We start from the raw sequence: 12,975 nt of genomic DNA, 5'->3' as shown, positions 1-12,975 counted from the left end.
TACTTTTGCTTCACTTCTCTATCTTGTGTGGTAATCTCTGTTAACATTCTAGAGTACATCCTTGCAGACGTTTTAATTCTTTATTTTTTTTTTTGAGACAGAATTTCACTTTGTCACCCTCTGTAGAGTGCCATGGCCTCATAGCTCACAGCAACTTCAAACTCTTGGGCTTAAGTGAATTTCTTGCCTCAGCCTCCCAAGTAGCTAGGGCTACAGGCACCTGCCACAGAGCCTAGCTATTTTTAGAGACAGGGTCTCGCTCTTGGTCAGCCTGGTCTTGAACTCATGAGTTCAAGCAATCCACCTGCCTCAGCCTCCCAGAGTGCTAGGATTACAGGTGTGAGCCACTAGCTGGCCCCAGATCTTTTAATTCTTATATAACTGTATGCATAAGCACAAACAAGATCATAACATAAGCTATCTGCTTTGTTCACTTAATGTGACAACAAACACACACACACACACACACACAATCTTATTGGCAATCCATGTTGATTAGGATTCTTTCTTGGTCCAGGTTAATTTCAGGCCTTGCTTTTAACAATGTAAGTGGTTTAAGGCAAGAACTACATTTCTCTCTGTGAAGGCCACTTCCCGTTTATGCATAAATCATATTCTAAATAGATGTTTGGGCCAAATAGTTAAATGATGCCACCATTGCTTTAATAGGAAAACAATGAACACACAGCTCATGGCTCTCTGTTTGATTTCTGTCTCAACTTCTTGGTAGCCTCATGGGGAACCTTGTGATCTGAGGAGTTCTATTATACATGACACCTAGAAAGCCTCCTAAATCCTTAAAATTATAGACTTTTAATACTAGGAAGGTTCTTAGGGGTTGTTATGCAGGTCTTTCCATACAGAAAACTACCAGATAATAGTAGAAATGGAGTTAAATCCTAGATTATATTTGATGGACTCTCTGAGATTGTTGTCCTAATGCCTCCATGTAAGTGCGAGATGTATTATTATTAATAAAGTAGTTCAGTAATAAAAAGTCAGTTATAATTGAATTTCTTTTCTAAGAAAAACATCAAATAGCTATGGAACACCTTTTGCCCCATGTTTAAATCAGATTCATTTTGATGATAAATTATTTAAAAGCAAGTTTAAAAAATATAAAATCTTAAGTGCTATTAAAAATTGATTAGGAATGCATTATTCTTTCATTGACCCAGTTCAGATTATTTTTTTATTTTTTTGGTCAAAGCTAATAAATTTGAGTAGATGTTTCAGACAGACATTTTGTAATCATTTGGTCATCAGTCAATTAATCACAACTTCATAAATATTGATTTCAAATTACATTTATTTTTCATTCCTGAAAGACTATTTTTTTGTTTGTTTTAAATTTATACACCCCCACCTGGATTGTAATTAACACTGAGAAAACTCATAAAAATTTTATTAAAAGTAATCAGAGGTGCTAGCCCAGTTGCATGTAAGTCAGGCATGGTACCAGTCTCTGAGAGGCTGGAAAATCTGGGCTAAAGTGGCTCACAATGGTGGCATGAAAGAAAGATATTCTTTCTTTGCAGAGAAATTTAGGTTTTCCCATGCACAGTAGGTTTTGTTTTTATTTTTGATTTACTGGAACAGGTCACAAAGCTGATGGAAGTTAGCATTCCTTCATATGTATTTGTATTAAAAACATTAAGGAAGAATTAACTTAGACAAAGTTCTTTCCCATGGAGCTTACTTTTCAGTGGGAATGTTATGCTGCAATGGCTTAGAACTAAACTTGGCCTCTGAATAACAGTGGAGGTTGTAATGCTGAACCCACACATCAAGTTTGTATGTAATCACAATCCAGAATAAATAAATAAATGTAATTAGTTATTTATTTGTTCAATTCACCAATATTTATTTTTATGTGCCAGGCACTATCTAAAGGCAAAGTACACAGCTATGAATCAGACAAACAAGATCTCTGCCTTCATTTATTCATTTAACAAATATTTTATTTACTACTAAAGATGTGCCAGCCACTGTGCTATTAATGAGCCACTTTATTAATGGAACAACTGAGCCCAGCACTTCTATTCTATCCATAAAATGCTTATTTCTACAGTAATTTCTTTTATGGATGCTGTTACTGTCGATTAGCCCCCAGCTACTGTGACACAGCAGGTTATAATTTTAAATATTTTAAAATATTGCAAATTGGGTTATTGTTTTAAATTAGGTCATATAAAAAAGAATATTTTAGTTCCACCTAAGGCTTCACAAATGTTTGTTGAATGTTAAAGAATAAATGAAGGAAATATTGCCTTTGCAAATATTGTAATGGGAACCACCAAGACAGAGGGATTGTGGGATTTGCCAAAGTTGTAGAATAGGGAACCCAGCTGTGAGATACAGACTTACTTTCAACTTTACGTTACCAATCAGAGCACATTCATTTTTCTTCCTGTCCTTATTTTTAGGGGGTAAACAGAAATTTGAACGTGATGCTTCTCCAGTGGAACCCAAAGCTACCCCTTGTAGTAAAGCTAATAGTTCCATCATCCTATTTATTGCATTCTGTCTGAAGGTACTTCTCCCTTCAAAGCATCCTGCACCTGGCCATTCTCAGCAGCTGTCTGGAGCCTTTCCAAGTTGCTTCCTTGGAAATAGGGCTCAACACCTCTGTTATGCACTTAATGCACCTGGACGTCCTCTTAGCAGTTGCATCACTTGCTACAAGTGCTGTTTAAGGTATGGCTTCATTTCCCCAAATTGCCGTCCTCAACTCTTTGATCCACGGTTTTCCTTTTTTCCCTCTCATACCATTTGCAATGACCAAGTCTCAAGTTTCATCTCCTATATAGTGCTTTTTCTATTGCTCTCGCCTCCTCATAAACCCCTTGCCTTTCAAATCCTTTATCACTTAGGATTTCTGTCTCTCAACGTTGTACCTCACGTATTTATTCTAGTCTAAGTGCAGGAAGGCAAATATATTAATAAGCCCCCAGAAACAGGAAGTTAATTCTTGCAGGAGTAGAAAGAGAGAGAGAACTCACTCAGTCAGCCACCCACAGAAGCATATAGACCTGTATGGGTTTCTATCGTTTTGAACTATCTTTCCCTAACCGAACTGAAGGTCCTGAGCGTGGGAATCCAGTATTAGTCATGCATGACACCGTGCTGAGTTCCTGGTGGGGTTCAGCAAACAATAGCCGGTTGGCAATAAATCCCTTTTTAGTGCTATGTCTCTATTTCTTTCTATGCCTGTTTCCATCCCACCATTTAAGAATGCATATTAATTTATTAAAGCCATTGTTCTTTTTGGATGGCACAATTCATTGCCTATTTGAAATCACTGAGAGTTCTCTTTTCCTCTGCCATGGTGCCTGAGAGTATCTAAGGTGATCCCTGCTCCATCAGTGCCGGCTCCACAGTGGAGCCATAGAGCAGAGTCCCCAGCTGACTCTTGATAGGCAAATAGCCTCAACAAGAACTATACCTTTAGAGTGATAAACGACTAAGACGTGTTACCATGGCATAACCTACTCTCCTGATGTCACTTTGGGGGATATGATTTATTTTTTTTTCCCTTCTACTTTTTGGTATGGATTGAAAATTATCCTCATCTCCCAAATTCATATGTCAAAGCCCTAACCCCCACCATGACTGTATCTGAAGGCAGAATCTTTAGGAGGTAATAGATAAATGAGGTGACAAGGGTGAGGCCCTCATCTGATAGGACTATGACCTGAAAAGAAGGAGACCAGAGCTCTTTCTCTCTGAGTTCAGAATCCAGAACTGTGAGAAAACAAATTCCAGTTATTTAAGCCTCCTCATCTATGGCATTTTGTTATGGAAGCCTGACCTAAGACACTTCTCTCTCTTATTTATGTATCTGCTTATACTTACTTATACTTTTTTCCTATTTATGATTTTTCATTTCTGCCTTTGTGATTTTCTTAAACTTAAAAAAATTACTTTTATAATCATAAAAGTTTTAAGACTAAAAAAAAATCTCCTTTAAAAGCATCATCCTCATATCATATGTTTTAGTGGATGGCATACCTAGGTTAGGTTTACAGTGAACTAAATTCAAGGGAAACCCACATGAAAACCTAAATTCAATTCAATTTCATAAAGATGTATTGAAGACCTACTGTGTCCAGCCAAACCTCTAATAAGTGCTGTACTTAAGGGCCTCACACAAATCTCCTGCCTCTCTCTGTGCAGTTATAATCCACACCATTTCTGTACTTTATGAACTTAAATGATGACTTGCAGAATTGTTTTAAGTCTCCTCTCCTTGAGATCAGTGTAGCTGTGGGAAATTGTGTTATTGGTCACCAAAGTCTGTTTCTCCTACCCTATCTAGGAGACAATTATATTTACAGTCCCACTGAGGCTGGGCTCAATCCTGTGGTTTCCTTTGCCTGATGAAATGTGAGTGGAAGTAGCCACACCTCTCCATGCTCACGCTTTGCGGGTATGTGCTTGCTGCCTCTTTCCCCCTTTTCATGAGTGCTGAAGTGTTTCAGTAAAGGCTGCTCTATAAGCCTGGGTCCTCCAGTGAAGACAGCATACAGCAGAGCCTCAGGCTACATGCAATAGACTTGAAACATAAACTGGAAGGAAGTCTTTCTTGTTATTAGCCACTGAGATTTTGGAGCGTTTTTTTCCAATAGCCACAAATCCAAGCTGTTCTCACCACTAAGTGCTCGTTTGTGTGTGTCTGTACCAGACAGTACAGGCTGGCTTTTTCTTGGAAATATATGTGGTAGACACAGAGAGAAACCATTACAATCTTGTCCCTCTTGCAGGGAAGGCTGTCAGCAGGCATCCTGCAGCTCTCTGTCCCTGCAGGTTTTGCCTCAGCTACAAAGAGTCTTCTGAGTCAAGGTTGTGTACTTCCTGGGATGGCACGCATCTGATGACCCATAGAGGCAGGGATATAAAGGCCTGGCTGTTCGAGGACATCTCCGATGGGCCTTTAGCTCTAGAAGAGGTGTCTGTGGGCCTGCATGCTAGATTGGCTTTTTCCTTTGCCCAATTCTACTTCCTTCTCCCTCCTCTCCACTGATGTGGGTCGCAAGGATGTTTCCTGCCAAACCTCCTGCATGTTCAGCTCTGCCTCAGAGTTGGCTTCGGAGAGAGCCCACACTGCAGCAATGTATCCTGATCTTGGTGTATGGTATGGGGGAGTGCACATGTGTGCATGCATGTGCTCATGGGAGTATGAATGAACATGTATGTTTAGTTGTGTTATGAATTCCTGGCTTCATGGACATCCCTATTATTATATGGAGAGACAGCTGTGCTTGAGAACAATAGGAAGGAAGAAAGGGAAAGAATGAAAGAGGGAGGAAGGAAGATAAATATAAAGGAAGGGGACAGAGGGAAAGTGAAAGAGAGAGACTGAGAGACACTATGAGCCTGAAGTACTTTTCTCTGCCCATGTCCCAGATTCTGAATTTGTGTGTTGACACCAGGGTTTTATTTCCCATTTCTCCATATTTTCACTGAAACATCCTATCCCGCCTTATACGTGCTCTCTCTGACCCCCATATTAGGACAGCCTAAACACATTTTATTACTGCTTATACATTTGATTCATGGTAATCTCAGCGTCAGCCGTCCTGGGAATCAAGGAGGTGGAAGGTGACCCTGTCATGGCACCTCCCCTGCCCGTGTGATGTAGGGCAAGTCATTGCCCCTCTGGGCCTTGTCAGCTGCATGTCAGGGAGATTGGGCAAAATACCCTTTGAAGGATATTTCATGTCTTTAAAAAACCTAAAACTTTGAATCTAATTGCTAAATCTAATTATAGCATACAAACAACTACCAAATACATAAGATCTTTATATGGTTCAAGGGAGACTATATGTAGCTGAGGAATTCCAAGGGACCAGCAGGACACCCAAGAAATCTGTGGGATGATTAGATGTGCTGGGAAATACTATAAACAGTGCCATAATACTTCATGGGTAGCATTATTTCGGTGAACATAGCTTGCTTCAGGTTTTGCTGTCAGCCTTGAAAGTCCTGAAAATGTAATCTTTTGTTTTTGTTTGTTTGTGTGTTTTTGAGACAGAGTCTCATTCTGTTGCCCTGGGGAGAGTGCCTTGGCATAGTACACTGCAATCTCAAACTCTTGGGCTTGAACAATCCTCCCATCTCACTTTTCTGAGTAGCTGGAACTACAAGCACCCTCTGTGATGCCCAGCTAATATTTCCATTTTTAGTAGAGACATGGTCTCACTCTTGCTCAGGCTGGTCTTCAACTCCTGAGCTCAGGCAATCCACCTGCCTCAGCCTCCTAGTGTGCTAGGATTACAGGCAGCAGCCACCACACTCAGCCTCAGAAAATGCAATACTTATCAGATTCAATCTAATCAAACTCACCAGCACAGATACATTTAAGAAGAATGCAAATTCATGCATTTACAAAGCGGGAAACTTCTTTCCTGGGACTTGCATCTTTTGTTTGGGACCATTACTTTGGAGCAGAGGAAAGTGGGGATCTTGAAGTCTGCTGTTTTCGCACTGTGGAGAACCCTAGAGAGACACCACTAAGGAAACTTCTCTCAGAAATGTATCCACTATAGGTATAAGTAGAACTTTCCAGACATCAAGAGAATGGGACCCTTTTCTTTTTTAAAATTTATTTTTAAAGCAAATATCATTATTGCAAAATCATTTTGCAATAAAATAAAAAATAAGAAATACATTATTGCAAGTATCATGCTGTACTTGGAAGATTTATATTTAATAAATGCAGTTCTTCAATACAAAATATAATGCAATAAAATTGCTTTTGCGTTGCCCAAAATAATAATAGGATTCATTATAAAATATCAAGCCCTGGAGTACTATAAGCAGTGTTGTCTTGTAAAAGTTTTTTTTTTTAATTTTGTTTTTTTTTTCAATCCATGGGTTACATCCCCATCTGTGGGTCATGAAACTCTGGGTAAAGAGTACAATAATCAAGAGAAGTTGTAGCACTCCAATTTGTACAAATAATCAACACAGTGAAATGGGCATAAATGTATTTATGATCTATGTACAAGAGACTTAATAAAAAAAAAGTTAAAAAAAAAAAAAGAGAGAGAAGTTGAAAAAACTCCTTCACCTTTTCTCTCCCCTGCTGGGATGGGTGGCCTGAAAATTTTCATGCTGAATTTTCTTTGTCCCTGGTCCAGCCTGCAGGGCTATAGTAATTTGTATTGACTCTCTCTACTTTTCCCATCCTCTCCCCTCATCCCCATCTGTCCTCATTGCAACCAATACTTTAAGAAGCTTTCTGTAGATGAAAATGGAACCCAAATACACAGCGAATTGCATGTGGTAATGGTACGTATTATTTTGTGCTGACTGTGACATGCAATGGATTTCTTACTGTACTTTATACTAAAAAGTTTGAGAACTAGTATCTTAGGACACAAGTTTAGGCTGAATGATGGATGCTCTTTTTTATATCATCAGTGTGTCTCTACAATGAGTATTTATATTCTTTTCGAGATAATGTTAAAAGTCAAAACTTGGTTCATGTGATAAATGTAAGACTTGGGCCAAATGAATCTTCTTGTATTCCCCCATCTACTCGCCCCAAGCAAAAAGGTATTTTACTAACCCAGAGGTGGCTTGATGAATTCTTTATTTTCTCAGCCTCATCCCTTCCTATCTTTACTTCTCCATCACAGCATACACATTATATATTTTCAAAAATTAGTCTGAACTTCATTGTTCTGACATTGCAAAATCTGAGTGGGATCATAAGAAAAGTCTGACTTTTATTGTAATTCCTTTCTCAGACACATAATTCTCGCAATGTTGCAAAAAATAACCCAATGAGGGTTATTTTGGTGGTTATTGTGGTTCAGCCCAGCAGACATTTCTGCAAAGTATATTATGTGCTCCTTACAGCAACCCTGTAGATAGCTTGCCATTCTCCCTTCTTTATAGTTCAGAGAATTGGGGTACAGAGAGGTAGAAAATTACATAGCTATAATGCCATGAATCGATTTTCTGACTCCCGTTTCAGTGGCTGGTCATTCAACAATCTTTTGTTAAGGATGTGCTTTGTCCTAGAAATCGTGTATTAGGGAAGCTGAAGGATATTAACCTAAATGAGACATGGCGTCTGTCTCTCTAAGAGTTTGACTCACTCTGGGGCTGTAGATACTTTTAAACTTAATTAAATGTAGTAAGATATATATAGATGCATAACAGCCGCCACTTTAGAGAGGACTTACATTCAGCCAGGCATGGGGTTTGCACAGTTCAGTGATAACCCTGAGGAGAAAGTCTCTTTCAGGGTAGAGCTCAGGTAAGCTTTTCCATCTCTGGGAAAGGATGGCTAGAATATCCACCAGCAACCACAGATAGCAAGGCCGTTAGAACACAAGGGACAGCGTGTGCAGAGAAACTGGCTAGTGAGAGAGTGCCTTCCGTCTCAGGGGTGCATATAAAGGGAAGGGAATGAGAACTATTCCAGGGTTTTTATCTTGGGCAATTAGGTGGGGGACATAGACAATTAGTAATTTTTTTTCCATTCACTTAAGATTCGGTATTATGGTGCATGATCTTACTTACATGTGGAATCTAAAAGAGTCAAATTCATAAAGTGGAGAGTAGAATGGTGATTACCAGGCTTGAGGGTGAAGGGGAATGGGGAGATACTGGTCAAAGGCTGCAAGGATGCAAATTTCATAGGATGCAGGAGTTGTTGACATCAACTGCACAGCATGGTCACTATAGCTAATAATGTAGTTATTGTATCCGAAGTTGCTAAGAGAGTAGATTTTAAATGTTTACTCCACAAATAAGAAGTATGTAAGGGGCAGTGTCTGTAGCTCAAAGGAGTAGGGTGCTGGCCCCATATACTGCAGGTGGCAGGTTCAAACCACAGCCCCAGCCAAAAACTGCAAAAAAAAAAAAGTATGTGAGGTAATGATATCTTAATTAACTTTAATCATTCCATAATGTACATGTATATATCAAAACATAGCATTGTATCCCATAACATGTATAATTATTACCTGTCAGTAAAGACATATAATAAATAACAAAAAAAGACTACTGTGGCCTTACCATAGATATTTATTGTCTGAAAGAATGAATACTTTCCAGACTGTAATGTTGATATTTGTCAGGAACAAATTGCAGGAGGAGCTGATTGAATTAACATAATTTGTTTGTTCCAAGAATTTAATTTGGTGCCAGGCAGGGTGGCTCACACCTGTAATCCTAGCACTTTGGGAGGACGAGGTGGGTGGATCACCTCAGTTCAGGAGTTCAAGATCAACCTAACCCATAGCCAGACCCATCTCTAAAAATAGCCAAGGCACTGTGACAGGCACCTGTATTCTCAGCTACTCAGGAGGCTGAGGCAAGGGGATCGCTTGAGTCCAAGAGTTTGAGGTTGCTGTAATCTCTCTACTGAGGGTGATAAAATGAGACTCTGTCTCAAAAAAAAAAAAAAAAAAAAAAAAGAATTTAATTTGGAAAAGCATAATACATCATGGTGTGCTTTAATATACACATTTATCAGTGAGGAGAACTCTTGTTTTTTTATGTAAAACCTATACCTAAAGATTAATGAAATAGGAGAGCTCAGTTTTAGAGTGTTTGTGTAGATATGAAAAACTTCTGTAGGAGGAAGATTATGGTAAAGTAGTCACCAGAAGAATGATAACAGGATATAATTGAAAATGCATTTTGAATATGTTGATGTTTGAATAGCTCCATCCCCCCCCCCCTTTTTTTCCTTTAGACAGAGTCTCACTTGTTGCTCTCGGTTGAGTGCCCTGGTGTCACAGCTCACAGCATCCTCATACTCTTGGGCTCAAGCGATTCTCTTGTCTCAGCCTCCCTAGTAGATGGGACTACAGACGTCCACCACAATGCCTGGCTATTTTTAGAGACAGGGTCTCACTCTTGCTCAGGCTGGTCTCAAACCTGTGAATTTAGCAATCCACTGTCCTCAGACTCTCAGAGTGCTAGGATTACAGGCATGAGCCACTGTGCCCAGCCTACCTTTGTCTTTAAAAAAAATTTTTTTTTTTGTCATTTCAGCTTTTATTTGAATGGATCTGTAAAGGATAAAACATTATTGTTTTTTAAAAGTACCAAAGCACAAGGCTCTAGGATTCAGAGTATGTGGAAAAATTTATAATTTTAACCTTGTGCTAGTGTGCTTTTTAAAAATCTTGTATTTAAACTATGTTGTGCTTTTTAGGGAAAAAAATGGAAGTGATGTTTGAGTAAAGGAAAGCAATGCAGGAAAGAAATGTATGCACTGTATTTTTGCTGTACTTGTGCTGTATACGTGCACTCCCATTGTCTCCAACACCTGCCTTCATATACCAAATAACAAGCACTAGTGATTCCATGACTCAGAAAGATCTTGAGCTGGCTCTGACATTCTTAAGGATATCAAAATATGCTGGCCAGGTGTGGTGGCTCATGTATGTGATTACTGAACTTTGGAAGGTTGAGGCAGTGGAATGGATGAAGGAGTTTAAGATCAGGCTGGGCAATATAGCAAGACCCCATGTTACAAAAAAATAAAAACATTAGTTAGGCCTGGTTGGGAGGCTGAGAAGGGAGGGTCATTTGAGCCCAGGAGTTTAAGGCTGCAGTGCACCACTACACCCAAGCATATGTAACAGAATGAGACCCCCATCTCTTAAAAAATATTATGTCAAGGTCAATATTACTGTTATTTTATCTTTCATTATATTATTTGAATATTGGTTATCCCTCTGGGTTATGCATTGTTTCTCCCATTTAACCTAAATGTTTAATTAACTATGTTTTAATTTGCTATGTGTGAATATTTGTGGAAAGGGGGTTTAACATGCACATTTGATTTTGTATCTGCTCTCCAGCTGTGGGTGTAAACATAGTATTTAATAAAACATCCCTTCAATGTAAAATGACTTATTTAGATGCCCTACTACCGCCTTGTTTGCATGTTTGCTTCTACATTAGTTTTTAAGATAGTTGGTAGGAAAAAGATGTTTCTGTAGTTTAAGAAAAAAATCTACATGTGGTGTTGGTGTATGGCATCAGTGAACTCTTTCTGTTTAATTGGTCCAAGTTCTGATCTTCAGAAACAAATGCTTGATGTGGTAGAGGCATCTCTGGGTAACTAACATTTGCAGAGTATGCTTTCCAGTTCTCTCTGAAGTTGCAATCTACAGTAACACTACTGTAGTAATACTACAATGGGGTATTCATATTAGAGAATCTATCCTTCTGGAGTTCTTTCTCTTCCTAGTCCCACTTGGAAGGAATGGTAAGAGATTTGTTTTTAGGGTAGTGACAATGACTAATTTCTTGGATTCCACTTACCAGATTGAAATCATTATAAAGAGCTCTAAGGACATATGCATTAGAATGTTTATCGCAACTCAATTCACAATTGCCAAGATATGAAATCAAACCAAGAGCCTATCAGCACATAACAGGATTAATAAACTGTGGTATATGTATACCATGGAATAGTGTTTAGACGTTAAAAAGATGGAGGCTTTACATCTTTTGCATTTTCCTGGATAGAGTTGGAGAATATTCTACCTAGTAAAGTATCACAAGAATGGAAATGCAAGTATCTGATGTACTTAATACTAATTTGAAACCAGTAAAGGAACAAATTCATGCCCATACAAGACAAAAACACAATTAAACTCAAGGGGGAGGAGGGAAAAGGGGAGAGGAGGGAGAAGGGGAGGGAGGGGATTAGTATGCTCCTACTGAATAGGCACAATATAAGGTATATGGTTCACCTCCAGGGTGAGGGGCAGGACTATGATTTGGACTCTACCTAGCAAATACAAGCAATGTAATCTAATCATCTGTATGCTCATATTAATCTAAAATAGAAAAGAGCTGTAAGTTCCTTTAATTCACATACAACCCTATGCAATTATCAATCTTTTACTTTTGAGAAAACTGAGACTCATTCACTCAGCAAGTAAACATGGATTGTGTGCTAAATACTAATCTAGCTTTGGGCACATAGCAATGAATAAAATAGAAACAATTTCCTCACTTTCCTAGACTTGACTTTATTCTGGTGGAGGATCAGAGTGGAGATAGACTAGATACCGGGTGGGTCCTAGAGCCTGTCCTCTTAATCACTGTGTTTCAGCAGTATTTTTTTTTAAGGGAAGCACAATATACAGTGCCATTTGAACTTGCAGCAAATTATCACAGAATTTATTTAGTGTTTACTATAAATAGGTTAATGGAAATAGCACAAGACTGAGACTCAGGCACTGTGGTTTCAACACTAATATTTCGGGGTAAGTTCCCAGGCTACCCTAACATCTAACTTGATGATGGCTCTGTGTACCTAACACTTTAAGTTGAAAAATGTACGTATTCCAGAAGCATGACTTTGGAAGAATATGATAAACCTTGTGTAAGACTTTGTAATTTTCAAAGCAATTTTAACACATTATCTAATTAGCTCATCATAATGACCCGATAAGTAGATTGGAAAGAGGGTTCTCCTTTCAGCTTTGCATTTGAATAAACCAAAGCTAAAGCACTTGCACTGGGATGTGGAACTAACAAACACTGGGGCAAAAACTCAAATCCTTCTCCTTTCATAAATTCTAGCCCACTTGTCTCTTTTCGGAGGATGAGATTGAGCTTGTTAGAAAAGAATCATTTATTAAGCTCTTACAATATATAAGACGTTATGAACTAAGATAAACCTAATATATACCTTACTCTTACGGGGGTCTGTACTTGTCATCCAGTTGAAGGGGAATATTTCATACATTAGTAACTTCTAAAAAGGAATAAGATGGCAAAAACCTTAAGAGAAATTCAAATATATCGCAGTAGGAATTGAGAAGTGGGAAGGAGTATTTTAAGTATACATAAAAAGCTGAGTTTCATAAGATACCATTTTAGCTGATTGCACATGGAAAGTATTCTAGGTGGAGGTGATAGCATAGGCTAAGGTAGAGAAATAGTGCAGCCTTAAGAAACAATCCATGTTTCAGTCTAGTTGCAGCA

This window comes from Nycticebus coucang, chromosome 15 (assembly GCF_027406575.1).
Source record: "Nycticebus coucang isolate mNycCou1 chromosome 15, mNycCou1.pri, whole genome shotgun sequence".
Taxonomy (NCBI): domain Eukaryota; kingdom Metazoa; phylum Chordata; class Mammalia; order Primates; family Lorisidae; genus Nycticebus; species Nycticebus coucang.
This window is presented reverse-complemented; position numbering follows the sequence as displayed.